Here is a 16,186-nt window from a genome sequence, read left to right as displayed (position 1 = left end):
TATTAGCCCTCTTGCTTACAGACTTTTTATTTCCATACGTATTTTAGATGTTCTGAGTCAAAATTAATCCCATGAATAATGTAGTTAACGTCAATGACCTATCCTGCATCTGTGTTGTCCTCCTCCAGATATTTTATTAACCAAAAAAGATACTGGAGGATACCAGGTGATCTCAGTCTTGTGGTTGAAAAAGAATACCTTTTCTGGGAAGCCTAATTTCCCGTCAAAAGGAGCTTAGCTACCCAGTATTTTCTTGTTACAGTGTTCTCATCTGAATGCCTTTATTAGAAAAGAAATTTACTTGAATTAGCATGCATGGTCCCAGTGTTACTGTAATCACCTTTGTCATTTCAGAAAGGATATTTTCATTTATGCTTAAAGAAATTTATTGATATCTAACCAGTTTTACTGATGCTAGAAAAGTCCCCCATCTAAAATACATGTCTAAATACTCGTAGCATTTTTGCTTAAACAAATAGTTTTTCACAGTCAGGCAACACTTAATCTAACCAACATTTACTCAGATCAATATATTTTAATTGAAATTAATGGCAGATAACTTAAAGTTTTTTCACTGAACTAAGTACATTAAATCAATGCATTGCTAAAAAATTGCTATATATTGTATAAAAGGTATTTTTTATTCTTAGCTGAATTCATTTTATTGAAACCCATGCACATGAATGGTAGCCAGATATTTAGATACTGATATTTAGATACTGCTGATGCTGATGGCATCAGTACCTTTAGAAATTACTAAACAAACTTATGCAAACAAGATGAACAATATTAAAAGCTATTTGCAGGATATGATTTTATTCCTTCTTTCTTCTAAAAAATATTCATCTGATTGTGGGTAGAGTATGTAGAGAAGTAATTTAGTCCCAGACTCTTCCCAGCTGACATCAGAAACTCAAGAAAGGCACCTCCACCTTTCTCATGGTGCAACCAATCAGCAGTTGGAGGTGATTCTTTACATCAATTTTCTTGGATTAGCACAGACTTTTCTACAAAGATCTTATGTTCATTGGAACCTGTCAATAGTGGCTGTTTTTGAAAAGTTTGTCAAAGTAAGAGAAATCAAACACCTTGATGTTGGAGGAAATCAGTACACATCTCATCCACTCAGGGTCTTGTAGATGGAGTACTTTCCCAAATCTTGCTTTCTTTGATTATAAGATTTTGGGCCAGTTTTTCACAGGACTGAAAGCTGGAAATAGGCTGAAGCCACTGAAACAATGTAATTTCTTTAGAAAGAACAACATCTTGCTTGGAATTTATGAAGAAAATATTTCTTCCTTTTCTTCCACTTAGCTCCCCAGTATCCAGCTGAAAGCCATGAGCTAAGCACTGAGGAAAGGGTTTATCCTATAAGAAGAAACTCAATGATGGTTTAGACAACATGAAGCTTTGCTTTTATATTAAAAACAACAACAAGAACAAACAAACTTCTTAAAAAGTGCTTTTTCAAGTTCTGAAATGGTTGCCAGGATTTCCTGTCTCATGAGAAGTTAAGGTGGCAGCCACATGACATATGGGCAGGATTTTATGCATCCTGCAAGAGGTTAGAGAGTCTGTCTCACTTTCAAAGAGATGACACTGTATTTATAAGATGGCCTGTACCAAGGGAGAATTGAACAGAAACTTGCAGCGTTTACATTCTGTAATAGTTTGCTTTAATTAAAATTAGACACATTCCTCAGCAGAACTTCAGATCAGAATATCTTGTCTTCAAACTTTGGGGAAAATCAGATATTGCAGTGTTTCATTTTAAGCAATTAAAAAGAATATTAAAGCAAAACCAAACAAAACAGAACAATAATTTGACTGGACAAAAAACTTGTGGAGCTATAGACTCAAATTTCACAGAATCATAGAATGGCTTGGGTTGGAAGGGCCCTCAAGGGTCAACAAGCTCCAACCTGCCCTGCTGCAGGCAGGGCCACCAACCTCCATATCTAATACTAGACTACCTTGAAAACAAAGTGAAACTTACTATTCAATTCTTTAGGTACCTGTTTCCTATGATTTATGATTCCCATAGATCAAGATCTGATAATTTAGATCATACTGTTGAAGTCAAGAGCAAAAAATAAACAGCACTGACATTTCAGAGCACAATCCTGTCAAAGCTTGATTATCCTTGTTGTTAAGGAAACTTCTGGAATGGAAGAACAAACAAAGTATGACTTTGAGGAACATGATGCTTCTGTTGATTCTTCTGAGAAGTATGTTTGATATCTCAAATTGTTTAAAGAGATCTGAAACTTTATTTACTGGAGAGTGAAAGAAAACACCTTTCCTTGATTTCTTAGGATATCATACTTGCAGATTTCATCTGGTTGTGGATGGCTTATTCTCTGCATAGCTGTGGCCAACAGTGCATCAAATCTGAGAAAATACATGTTCTCATTCAAATTCTCTGGGAATGAGATTCTTTGATTCTGTGAGATGAAGGTCTCTGAGCCAGGAGAAAGGGCAGGATTTGCAATCAGCCTTTCCTGGAAACATCATTATTTAATGAGACCCTAAACCATATCCTTTAAACAAGTAGCAAAATTCATTTAGCAAACACATTCCTTCACCATTTAACAGTCAAGTGCTATTACCTATTTAATGAGTAAGTTAATTGTGATGTTGTACACAGCACAATCCCTTTGTATGTTCTATTAATTCCTCACAACTGGCCCAGGCTTGATGTCCTTCAGATACTTGCTCAGAGGTTTGAAAAGGTAGAGTTTAGTTAACAGGAAGATGTAAAGGAGAAAGAGATTATTAGTCTTTTTCTCGCTAGATATTTGTAAAATAGCCTTTATCCTGGACGATTTCTTGGATTGTATAGGATATCCTGTCTGTCTGAGAAAGTGGGTATCATCTCATTCTTGCACATGCGTTCTGCAAGTACTTGCAGCAGTTAATGACAGCTACATCATGTGAATTTTTGTTCAAAGCCTTGCGATATAAAACACAATTTCAAAGTTTATTAATTGCTAATGGATTAGGACTACTTTGGCTCGTTTGATTTTGTGGAATTGTAGAAACCTTTTCATTTTAAAACAGTCTGTAAGATACAAACTCACAATCTTGCATATAACTTACACTGCCTTGTTATTAAGTCCAAAACAAGTTGAGGAAAAAAAAAAAAAAAAAAGACAAGCCTTGCCAACAGAGAACATCAGCACTTTTTAATTATGCTCTTTGTGGTAAAAGGCGGACTGGTGAGATGACCTACAGGAGGAAGTCAGCACTTTTTGAGTGAGTACCAGCATATTTTTACATTTACTTCCTTCAGCCTTCTCTTTCAAATGGATCAAGTTCCCTTTCTTTGGATCTTTAGCTTTGTCCATTAGTACATCCCCAAAGAGTATTCTGTCAAACAAAGAAAAACACTGGAAGAAGATTTTAAGATCTTTTGAGAGTTATAGCCAATGCTTTGTTTATGTATAGTGATTATTTACTAAGTTAGCACTCCCAAAAGGCAAATCTGGGTAGATACCAGAAAAACACTTTAGATAATTGCTACTTGGTTTGATCTCCTGGTATTTTGTGGTATTTTACACTGTTTTAATAGCATCACCTGAGATTCTTTGGGTACAAAAAAATGTTTTAAACTGTGGTCCCTAATAAATTGTAAGGGAATGATTTTCAAATCCCTACAGTAAGAAGTTCTGCTGTTATTCTTGCAAACATAATAATAAATGCCTTTACAACTCTTACAACCACAAGAAACCTTAGAAAAAGAGAACATGATTGTAGAAAGCATAAGTCCTACAATGAAGAAGTGTTTCCATTTACTGTCTTTCCCAAATACTATGGAAATCAAAGGGTGGATTGCCATCTGATGCTTAGAAATTGTTTTTGTTCTCAGATGTTTGCTAAAAATTGCTTCTCTGTAAATAACATTACCTTTAAGGACACCACGAACACTTCGTTAATCTCCTCTGCTGCCTATTTGAAGGACATGTTTAAAAAGATATTTTGGGTAAAACACTTTTCCTTTTTTTCATGAGTTAAATGATGCCGATGAAGATAAAATGGCAGCAAAAAAAAAAAAAAAGTCCAATATTTAGTAACTAACGAACTTGAATTATGAACTGATAAATATTGAACCAAGAAAATGTCAGCAGCCAAAACTTCAATAATTAAAAAATGTATAATGTTCATCTGTCCACGACGTGAACAATACTGTTGATCTCTGACAGATTCAGGAAAGCTGAAGAGTGTTTTGAGATCTGATGGCCAAGACAGACTCTTCTGAGGTGTTTTTAATAAGAAAAATGTAGGGATATCACATCAGACTAGTTAGACACCAAACTGATGCTATCAGTGGTTTTTTGTTACTCCATATTCTACACACCTCTTTTGGAACAAGTACTGACCACATAGCTTGCTATAATTGAGAAATTGTTTCCATTTGATATATTTTCCCTGCTGTTTCAATGGTGATATTGACATAAAAGAGACAGAGGTAATAATACAAAAACTGTATTGCTCTCAAAAATATCCTTTGCTGTCTAAATCCATTGTATTGCTTAAGAGATACTTAGTTAATTATTAAAACAATATCTAAAAATAATCAAATTCCAGAAAACTGGCCAGCCAGATTCTTCTCTTAGTCATCCCCAGTCAGCACCACAATGTATTGTAATAGATGAAAGTGGATTATGGAAAGCAGTGTAAACTTATGACTTATAGTAGTAATAATTTATGTGTGGGTTGTAGGAAATAGACTTAACTGCTTTACAAATAACCATTACATTCCTTACCTTTTCTTTTCCTTGTCCTTTATTTGTAAGCTCCAAGCACAGCATTTGCAATAGGAACACCCGGGTACCCTTGCAAGATCTCTTTCATCTCTTGCTGTAGATAGGATCTGGCAAAGAAGGAGAACCACATTATTTTTATACAAAGACAACTGTCACATTATTTCCCTAGTGGCCAATCATCCTGCAGGGGACAACTTCATCTATATTGTACCTGCTTTACATACTTCATTAACTCTGTCAACTACCAGCTACTTCAGTACCTTTTCTGTTGACAGTACACCATTTATTGTTTCTAACTTCCAAGCAGTAACATCTTAAGACCCCTCTTTGTAATATATCTGTGTAAATAGCAGGACTTTTAGTTTAATGCAGAGAGCTTGAGACAGGGGGATTTCAGGTGGCTGCAATGGCCAGCAGATAGTTGGGATTGGATAAGGAACTGAAATTTGGAGCTGGAGATAAGGTGCCATTAAGGCGGGGACTCTAAACTCAAATATGCTATAGGGAAAAGAGAACTGTGAGTTCCAGGGAAACAGGTGTGAGGAGGCTCCAGAAATAGGAGGCATTTAGGTGATGTACCACTAATCATTGTACACAATTTTCTGCTGCAATATTAAGTTATAGTTGTATTAACTGGCATGAGTGAATAAGCCTGTATCATAGGAGAAAGCAAGATGGGGGACAGCGGTGGGTAAAAAGGGTTCCACTCAGCATCAGAGCACAATTCCCACAATTACTGTGGGAAAAGAACAGATTTAGAGGACTGCTCCCTACTTCCCTCCTTGATCCTTTTTTTTTTTTTTTTTTTTTCTTTTTTTCTTTTTTTTTTTTTTCTGCCTGGAGTATTACAGGCTTCTTCAAAGGAGACTTTTGAAACTAAGAAAACCTGTATTTTCACAGAAAAAAAATCAAACAGTAAATGACCTAATGCCTGTTACAAAGACACCTGATTAAAGCAAATTCAACGTACAGTTTAGAATAGACTAGCATCAAACGGTCTGAAAGGGAACAGATGAACCAAGAAAATTGAAAGTCAATGGAAATCATAAATACCTCCTGATTACGTGGATTTTTCCCAGTCACTTTTGAAAAGTAACAAGGAACATCTGATCTTTCTGCTCCTGCTCTAATTAGGTTGAAAGGTGAATTCTTCAAAAGAGGGAGGCACTGCTTGTGGTTACCTGCTGCCGCTGAAGAGTCTGTTGTGAAGTTGCAAGTTTTTGCACACTTCAACTTTCCAAATAAATGTTTCCTCCAATTTGAATATTTCACTGCTTTGGTTTTCTTCATGACTGTTTCCTTTTTTTGCTATCCAAATCAGTATGTTTTCTCCAAGTGGAGATGCTACATAATTCTGTACGTATTTGATCAGGGCAGTTTCTCTCATCAGTCAGAGAGCAAATGACATTATCTGTAACCTCTAACCATCCTGTGGCATTGTAAAATATGAAGTTTCAGGACATGAATTAGCCGTCAAATACCATAGATGCATATTTTAAAAAAGCATGTCATATGCTACATTTGTACTTTTATTATCATTCAGTGTACCCTTGGGGACATCACAGCATTCCAAATTGAGAAATAATGTGAATACAGTCTAAACACAGGAGAATAAAATGTCTCCATAGCAAGGATTGTCTCTGCAACAAATGTACATTTTTGAACACATCCTTACTTTAAAACACTGCTGTCTGGACTAAGGTTCCTTTTAGTATTAGTATGACAGTTATTTAAAGAAAACTCTATTGCCACAAAAATAAAAGCTCGTGATACTCTGATTTACCTATCCATTGAAATTTTTTTTTTAATTAGTCCAGGGAGCTTAGGGAGTTGCAATACACAGTGAACTATCTCCTCTTCTGAAAAAGATGTTTGTTCAATAGCCAGATGTAGTATTCCTTTTTTTTTTTCCCTTTCATAAAAATGAATGCCGTGCAAACACTGACTGACTCCTTTTTAATCTGTCAGCACATTCCTTACATCTGTGCATAAATATTATTATCACAAACTCAGAGTGTTACTGCAAAAATTATCAGAATCCTCAAAATGTACTCTATGCAGCTTCCATTGGAATACAACTTCAATGCATTAATATGAAAACAAGCAAGCTTTAGGAGTTAAAAATAGACGTTTCATTTTCACAGATGATTATCCAGGGTTTCCTTTTCTGTCGTATGTATGCACAGGGCAAATATTTTGTATTTAGTACAGTATTGTTTTCTAACGTGTCATTAGCCTTGATATTATTTCCGATTACATTCATCTAAAATATTAACTACTTTCAGACGTAGACTGAGGGAGAATGATACAGGATATATCATATTTTCAGAGATTTTTAAAGAATCCCTTGTGAGAATGGAACCTCTAGTTAAGCATTTGTTTGCCTGTTTGCTGGAAAAAACACAATCATCCTTTCCATGTTTATAGGGATGACCTTTTATGCTATAATACAATGCTTTGAAGCACAGTTATTTTTAATTGCTTTATATGCCTACTGAGACCATTCTACATGTCACTCTGTTGTATACGACACTGAGTCACGTATGTTTTGTCAATGAATCTTTTGGTGTTGGTGTTTATGTTAAAATCTAATCAGGAGCTGAGGAAATGTACTTTGGGTTTTGCTGTAGCTATTATTTTTTTGTTGTTCTTGCTTTGTTTTTTATTTATTTATTTATTTATTACTGTCATTCTAGCTGTACTACAAATGAGGTGACAGAAAGAATTAAAAGTGACAGATTGTTTTGGCTGCAGCTGGGCCATCTGAGATATATTTTCCTATAATAAAGCTCAATAAACCTGGCTGGTGGAAAGCCCTCTGCAGCGTGATTCATTGCAGCAGCAAGGGTACTCGTAGAGGTCTGAAGAGGAGCTAGTGGTAGGTGGGCAGTCGGGAACGGGAGCGGCTTTCAAGTGGCAGTGCTGAGAGCTGTAGAGTGCACATGACTGACCCTCCCAAAAATGTCTTATTAGAAGTTGCGTGGGTTGGCTAATGCACATGTAATTGGGTCCAGTACCTTGTAAAACTGCAGCTTCCAGTCCGTACTGCTTCAAAGTGCAGCGGCATCTCCTATGGATAGTGCCTCAAAGCCCAGGGGTGGTGGAGATGTGGTGGAGACCAAGAATCAGCATGGTGACAAGCATTAGCCTTCGAGTTTGCAGTAATAAATATCCTTATATTCATGTGCTGCTTTGCCATATCTCTGGTGGAACAATAAAGCATATCAAAAGAGATTCCTCAGGACAGAATGGTTAATTACAGGTGTTAGTCTGATATAGCCAGTATAATTAAGAAAAAAGATCTGTCATTTCATAGTCTGTGCAGAATAAATTCTAGGTATCTCTGCATAATCTTTCAAAGTGCCTTTATCTCCAGAGCCAGTGAGGGTCCACAGAATTCCCTGAACCCAATTATGTACTTTCTGATTATCATATTTTTATTTCTCGAGACACAGGGCTAATAGGAAAGATCAAAAAATGTTTGAACCAGAGTAATTTCAAATGTCAAGAACTAGTTATTCTTACAACGAGCTCCCAGGTCTTGACAATGTAAGCTGTTCTCTGTTCGGTTTGATTCCTCTTGGGGAGTAGAAACGAGGGACTAGGGGATTAAAAGTGACTTTGTAGAGTAAAATCAACATATGCTTTGGAGACCTGCATTTGACGCTGGCTTTGAGTTCTTCCTTCCTTTCTCTTTCCTGTCTTCTTTCTCTTTCCTTCTCTCTCTTTCTTGTTGTCTCTTTTTCTTTTCTTCTTTCACTCTCTCTTTCCTCCTCTCTTTTTCTCTCTCTTTTTTTTCTTTTGCTTTTTCTCTTCTTTTCTCTCTTTCTTGCTCTTCCTTTTCTTCCTTCATTTTTTTCTGAAAGAGACTGCACAGGAATTTCCCCCAATCACCACCAGTGAGTTTATATTCTGTTCTTCATATTGGAAGAGTTTTATTTCCTCTGCAACAAGAAATAAAACATAATTGTCTGTTTTTGAAATGTTTGTTTGAAAAAGGATTCAGAGGTAGCTGATTCAGTTCTCTTCACATTTCTTCCAGTTCAAGCAGCAGCACATGTATGGCTACTCAGGAAAAAAGGACATGATTACCCACAGATGCTGTTCTGCATTTATGATCTCCTGGAGGGGGCTAAACAGCCTGGAGTTCTCTGGCTTTTGTCTACAAGACATAAACGCCACTGTAGCGGTTGGTTTTTTCGAGATGCTGGGCAGCCATAAATACAGATGAAGTCAAGGGAGCCATATGTATCCGTGGTACTTTTTCAGATATGAGAGGTGGTTCAGTTCCTCATTCTCCAGTGCAGAACTGGGAAGGTGCTCAGTGCCTGCCAATCAGGGGCCAAGCATTGCAGGTGTCAGCAAGTAGAAAGAGCTAATTAAAAGAAAAAATTATGTAATGAGAATGGTAGCCTTGCTCCCATTAGGATTTGAGTGGAGAAAGAAAGTGAGAATAATTTTGTTTGGATCTTATCCCTAGGCTGACAATTGCACTTGCCACTTACTTGTGTCTTAGAAAAACTCAAAAATTCTGAAAAGTAAATAAAGAAAAAAAAGATGGAAAAATACTGCAAGTAATCATGCAAAGTAGAATTATGAGGGTAGTTTCAAGAGAACAAAACAAAACTGTTTTTGCTGATATCAATTGAATTTTTTTTTGTTTGTTTTTGTTTTTAGTTCTAAGTAACAGTGCCAAGCAGAAATAATAGATTAGACACTATTGAAGCTATTTTAAAGTTTAACTTATTGAGACCTGTTCTTTTCAACGAAGCTGCTCAGAACAAACTTAGACTTTAGATTCTTCAGTATATTGCCCATAGTACGCTGAAAGGAAAGGAGCAGATGCGAATAATTCCTCTTGGGACCAAGATCATTGCAAGGAGTTCAGAGACTCATGTGCACACATTAAATTAGTCAAACATTTGAAGACAGGGTGGAGTGGATCTGTTTCTTGATTATGTGAAAAATTTGCTGCTCCCCAAACTCTTCAGATTTGGGAGTCTTTTTCTCATTACAAGGATATGACAGGCTAAACACTCATTCTGCTCTAATGTCATTTGAAAATGGATATGATTTTAACAATCCTGGGCATTTAGGTTAAGCTTTCAGCAAGAAAGATAACTACTGCATCAGAGTGAGCAGGGATTTTGAACCACGCATCCTGGCAGGGTGGCTTCCCAAATAAAATTTTTGACGACAGCTGACTATGCTCTTTCTGTGAAGTAGTTAGTGGGAGAGGGAGAAATGGAAGGATTGGAAAAAAAAGTATATATTCTTTGAGGGCTATTTTAATTCACCGAGACCTAGGTTTAATAGGAAGGATCTGGGAAAGGAGAAGTTAGAAGAGAAGAGGAGGAAAGCAGGTAGAGAGAAATATAGAATGATAGAATCATTAAGGTTGGAAAAGACCTCTGAAGTAATCTAATTCAACTGTCAAACAATCACACCATTTCCCAGTAAACCGTGTCCCTCAGTGCCACATCTACACTTTTTTTGAAAATGTCCAAGGATGATGACTACACCACTTCCCTGGGCAGCTTGCTCCAGTGCCTTTTTCAGTGAAGAAAGTTGTCCTAATATTCAACATGAACCTCCCCTGGCACAAGTTAAGGTCATTATTTCTCAAACTATTGCTAGTTAACTGGGAGAAGAAATTGTTCCCCACTTCGCCACAACCTCCTTTCAAATAGTTGTAGAGAGCAGTAAGATCTCCCGTGAGCCTCATATTCTCCAGAATAAGCAATCTCAGTTCCCTCATCTGCTCCTCACAAGACTTGTGTTCCAGACCCTTCACAGAATCATTACCCTTCTTTGGGCATGCTCCAGGGCCTCAGTGTCTTTCCTGTAGTGAGGAACGCAGTACATGAAGCATGGCCTAAGCAGAGCTGAATGCTGGGAGATGATCACCTCCCTTGTCCTGCTGAGTACACTATTTCTGATACAAGCCAGAGTTCCATTGGCCTTTTTGGCCACCTGGGCACACTACTGACCCGTGAGGAACATCGCTAGTAACTGATTACTAAGTGGATTTAACTCCACTCACCACTACTCTTTGGGTCCAGCCATCAAGTCAGTTTTTCACTCAGTGAAGAGTATACCTGTCTAAATAATGAGCTGCCAGGGCCACATGCCAAGACACATCAGGGAAAAGAAGAAAATAAGTGGATGGCAACTAGAACTGATTTTAAGCAGAAAGCAAGCATAGTAAGTTTTGAAAAATAGGATACAAGGAAACCATATATAAGCAGTGTAGTAATTCATTTTTAGATGCTTTTATGTACACCTGTTTTATATATATGTCTCTTAACGCCCACAAAAGAAAATTTATCTGCAAAATGCTAATATATACCTTTAAGAAATGACAGTAAACTAAATACTAACCCTCATCTGTACTTCTACTACAAGAAAAACAAGTCTTTGTTTCTTTTAGCAATTATGATGGACAAATAAAAGGGGATCCATGTAGCAAATCAGTAAGTATTATAGGCATTTCACGCACTTCTGCCCAGGAAAAGTTGCAGACCAGCCCTGCAGTTTGAATGCCATTCCCAGCTGCAGTTTGTAATGTGTGCTTGCTTACCAGATATCCATAATTTGTTAGGAAACAAGCTGGTTTGTGTGAGCCAAACTCAATCCATGTTGTGAATGAGCAAGGCACGGTATGTGGGAGTGAAAGGAAGACTCAAATACTAATGTAGACTTTTTTTTTTTTAAAGTTACACAAGCAGTTAGTATTTTTTCCATGACACAGCTTGCACAACTGTTAGCAAACCCCAGTCATGACATTTTTGTATAAAGTTACTTTATGTACAAACAGGTCACATTTTGAAACTTATTCAAGATCTACATTACACTTGTGTAGCAAACTAAGACTCCAGAAGGTTCATGCATTATTAAAGAGATACTGGAATTGCTCTAGAATCAGCTTTCATCTAAATAAAGGTGACGATGTTTATCTGTACCCTTTGTATTCATTCTTGTCTTGAGTGCATGGTGCTTCCTGTTACCATGTATGTAATTGATTTGCTGACTAATCTTTTTATGTGATCAGAATTGATTGTTACTCCCAGTCTATAACCTTTAGACAGCGATACTGAGGTTAAATAAAACACAGATGCAAAAATATAACAAGTTCCAATTCTGGTATTTCCTTTCCAGTTAATGCTTTAAGTAAATCTCTTATTTGACAACTAGAAGCAGTATTTTTAGAGAAAAGTGTAAATAGAAGATGAATATACAATCTTTAGTTGCTTAATATAAATTACTCAAGAAGAAATAGTAAGTTGCCTTGGGGAAATCAACAGCTTCTTCAATTGGATTGCTTCTGTCACTGCATGGACACAGTCTTGTTTGATGTCCTCCTACCATTTGTCTTGTATGGAGTCTTTTATCTAAATCCAAAGCAATGCAGTCATCACTGCTGCAATTCAATAATGGCTCCACGGGAGCTGTCATCCACAGTTTGCTATTCATCTTGTAAAGCCTTTGAGTTTTCAAAGTACCCACTAAGGTTGGTATTTCAATGATGTGGACAGACCACTTAAGATTCTTTTGTATTTTCAAAACAGGCCTAAATTGAGGATGAACTGATATTGAAATACTCTACTTATTGTACCTGGATGAAAAAGAGACCATGGAAGTGTCAGAAGGTAATTAGATGATCAGCCCCACCTCCCAGCTGATAATGCACCACTTTGTGGGCTTGAATCACATTTTGACTTGATACTGGCATTGCCTATAGGGAATGAACTACTGAAACAAAGGGAAAAAAGAAAAAGGGTGGAAAAAATGGCATTAGCCACTAGTAGCCCCAGGAAGTGAAAAAAAAAAAAATTATGTGCTAACAATGTGAAGTCTAAAGCACAGAGAGAAGTTATTTCTACCCAAGTGGAAGAAGGCATTTATTCCACTTGATATAGATTTAGAAAGCAGGGGTCATTTTGGACTTCTAGGTTAGTGGCAATCCTGAAGGAACTCACATTTATCATGAGTCAAGAGCCTGGCTATAAGGCAACTGTTTAACAAAGAGCTGAGATTTAAAACTAACTGTTGAGATTCTCTTTTCTCTCCTTTCTCTCCTCTTTCCCTTCATTGCTTTTTATTTTATTTTTCTTCTTTTTGCCTTTTACCTGGTCCAATCTGAACAATATATTTTCAAGTATTTTAATTGTTTTCTTTGCTGTTGTCATTTTTAATGAAAGTAGAGTCACCTTTGGGCACTAATCTGGAATGATTTAGTACAAAACTAGAGAAGTACATTCTTTGTAAGTGAGTTAGCTTGGATAAGAAAGCAGTTTTATTACCTGAGCTGAACTTTGGCCAGGATGTTGAGTTTATATATAGCCTTTCCTTATGAGAAGTTTACACATATTGGAGTTTTATTGAAACCTCTGTTAGAATAATTTACAGTGGTGTGTTGGGGGCTTTGGAGGAAGAAATCTTCCTCTTTCAGATCTAACACCACTTTAAATTTATCTTAGCTGAAAAGCAAACAAAAATATTTCACTTTTGAAAATTTCCCAGATCCATTCCTAATAATTTCTGAATTAGCCTTAGATCTAGGATTCTTTGACACAACTGTATATGCCTTCCCTGTTGCCTTTTTAGAGACAAGTAACATAAACAACTTTCTTCTTGGTTTCTTAGAGTACAAATAAGCAGTCTTTGAGGGTATAGGAACATACGTGCCTTGTCCATAGCCTCTGGCACAGAAGAGGCACAGATGGATGACCGGAAGGCAGCATCCTGAGCTACTGACCAGATCCACCCTTGACAGAACCTGGTGCCAGAGTCCTGTGCTGATGTGCATGGATTTGCTGGGAGGCTCTGCAGATGCAGGTCTAAATGGAGGATTTCTTAACACTATGGAAAGAAAGCCCTGCTTTGTTTCTGTATTTTTGCTGCCTTCCTTTTCTGAGCTAAACTGTACAAATTTCCCTGACCAGAGCTCATTGCAGTGGCAGAGCTGTGACTCACCTGATATTTTCTGAGACAGCCAGGCATTCCCCTCTAAATCTCTTCATCCCCTTCAGCCTATTTTTAAATGCCTGGCCTCTGTTCTTAAGTGCTGGTATTGAGCAAAATGTAAATATAGTGCAACCTCCAGTTTTAACCTTGGCCTTGATCCTCCTTACATTCTAGTTAAATGTAATAAAAAAGAAAGGTAACATGAAGATGTATATTATTTTTTAAAATATGTTTGGAATTCTTTAAAATACATGAGTCAGCTAAGCATTTAAAAGTAAAATATAGATATAAAATTATTCAGACAGGGTGATATAATATAGAATTTAAATTGAGCATATTTTAGCAGCACTGGGAAACCTTACCCCAGAGCTAATAATGTAATAGATCTATCTCACCAACAACTTGGAAGTTGCAACAGAGTTTTATCCACAAAGGAGAGTTCTCTGGCCTACTTTATTAAATACCTTAGAGGACTTTGCCTGTAAGATTACATTTGAACAATGCGATTTATTAAAGTCTGTTCTTATTTTTCCTGCTGAAATTTTAGCCATTTTCTATGAAAAAAATGCATAAACAAATCCAACAGGATAAACAAACGTTATTCAACAAATGTTTCACAAAAAGACATATAGGGAAAGCATCCCATAGTTTATTATCCAGCATCGCTTTTATGCTTGTTTATATTCGTCACCTTCAGACAAGTGATGCTCATCACAAGTACTTTTTCAAATCTGAAACAGAGCTGGGAAAATAGTGGGAAAAATGACCTATTAAAATACTAATTAAAAAAATGAAGCAAGTTGAAACATTGTTGCTACATCTTTATAATGGAAGTAATTTCAATTTTGTTTAATAAATTTTAACGTGCTGAGTGCAAATTACATATCATTGTACAATGACACAGACAAAAGTTGCAGCTACATCATCTCATACTTTGCTTGGGATGGACATGAATAATAAAATAACAGACCTTGATAAAGTGTTGCTAAATAAAAAGTTACATCTTGGGTTTCTGATTAGATTTAATTATATATTCTAGAGTTCACCTTGGAGTTTTTATGTAATTTGTTTGATCTGAGAATTCAAATTCATTCAAATCAGTGAGAAGATATTAGATATTCAACAACAATAATAATTATTATTAAATTAGGCCATTTATGCAAGTGCTAGAGTGATGTAACTCCAGTTACATTAACATCAGTGGCACGTAACTCTACACAGACTTTTTTTTTTTTTTCCAGAGGAATGCAAAGGACATCACAAAAACATTTTATTGAATACAGACATACGCCCTTCTCAGGTGCCTACCTGCCAAGTTCCAGAAATGCAGAGTGGCACCAGGAGAAAATGCAGAAGTATAATTCTGGAGAATAAAAAGAGGATGTCCAAGCCACTTATCTGGCAATGCTTGAAAAACAGACATAGATAGCTAAATCTTCACAACAGAATTATCTGATTAAACTGTAAATTGTTCCCTGTGTATGGAGAGGTGCTAATTTGATAGAGGACTCTATCACAAAAAGGAAATGTGACAGAAGAAATTTCTATGAGAGCACAATTAACAAATGTACAGTTAGAAGAGTGGCATGCTTAGGATGGTATTTTACAGGGTTATAGTTAGAAATATTACCATGGTAGAAAGAAACAATCAAAAATGAAATGCTCACCCACATCCTAGGCTTACAGTAGAAAACTCCAAAAGGAGGAATCTCCAGAAAGAGACCCTTCCCCACTAACAATCAGCCCTTAAATGGGGTCTAGGAGAGGTGCAGCCAGGCTCCACTCCTTCTGGTCACATGGCTGAATTGCCTTCACCTGTGCTCCCATGGCTGACTCAATGCTTGCCTCGGGCGATCAATCACTGGTTCAGGCCGTGACTCAATAGTTGTGATACATGAGTCTATTGTCATAAGCAGTTCAATACAAAGAAAAGTTCACATTCACTTACCAATAACAGGTTTGAAAAGCAAACAGAAACAACCAAACCATCTAGTAATTAGTGACATGAAGAAAAGGTTGCAGGTAAGGAGTGTGAATGGATGTGTGAGTGGCTAGAGGTCTTAAAGAGATGGGTTTTATTATGGAGCATAAAGATATAGTCAGAAAAGTCAATAATGCTTAAATTAATGTATAATATAATAATGTTATAATAATAATAAATATATATGTAATATATATATAATAATGCTTAAATGCATGTATTTTGTTATTCAAGCAAACAAACAATTAAACAACTAAACAATGCTGAAATTCCTTATAAACATTGGGTGGTAAACATGACTTTAAAGAATATATATAGGGTTACAAAACTATATAGAAAAATACTAAATGTGAAACCATTGAGGGAGAGAATTAAAGGTGAGATCTGGGGATTTTTTTAGTCTGATTGTGAAACTCTTCCCAGTCTGGCGAACTCTAAACAACTAAAAAGAAAATCGAGAAGGATAGACCAG

The 16,186-nt window shown here is 36.4% G+C and overlaps 1 long non-coding RNA gene across 1 annotated transcript; it reads right to left on the bottom strand.

Annotated features, from left to right (window-relative positions):
* Positions 1-1,196: 1,196 nt before the first annotated feature.
* LOC128080425 (uncharacterized) lies at positions 1,197-15,462 on the bottom strand. The gene is made up of 4 exons (XR_008206673.1): positions 15,418-15,462; positions 15,042-15,096; positions 4,767-4,873; positions 1,197-2,952 (listed from the first exon to the last, which is right to left on the bottom strand). It is a non-coding gene; the product is annotated as an uncharacterized LOC128080425 (long non-coding RNA).
* Positions 15,463-16,186: the final 724 nt, after the last annotated feature.

The sequence above is a fragment of the Tympanuchus pallidicinctus genome, unplaced genomic scaffold (genome assembly GCF_026119805.1).
Source record: "Tympanuchus pallidicinctus isolate F22 unplaced genomic scaffold, pur_lepc_1.0 scaffold2, whole genome shotgun sequence".
Taxonomy (NCBI): Eukaryota; Metazoa; Chordata; class Aves; order Galliformes; family Phasianidae; genus Tympanuchus; species Tympanuchus pallidicinctus.
Note: the sequence above shows the minus strand (reverse complement) of the source record. Positions and strands in the feature narration are given on the sequence as shown.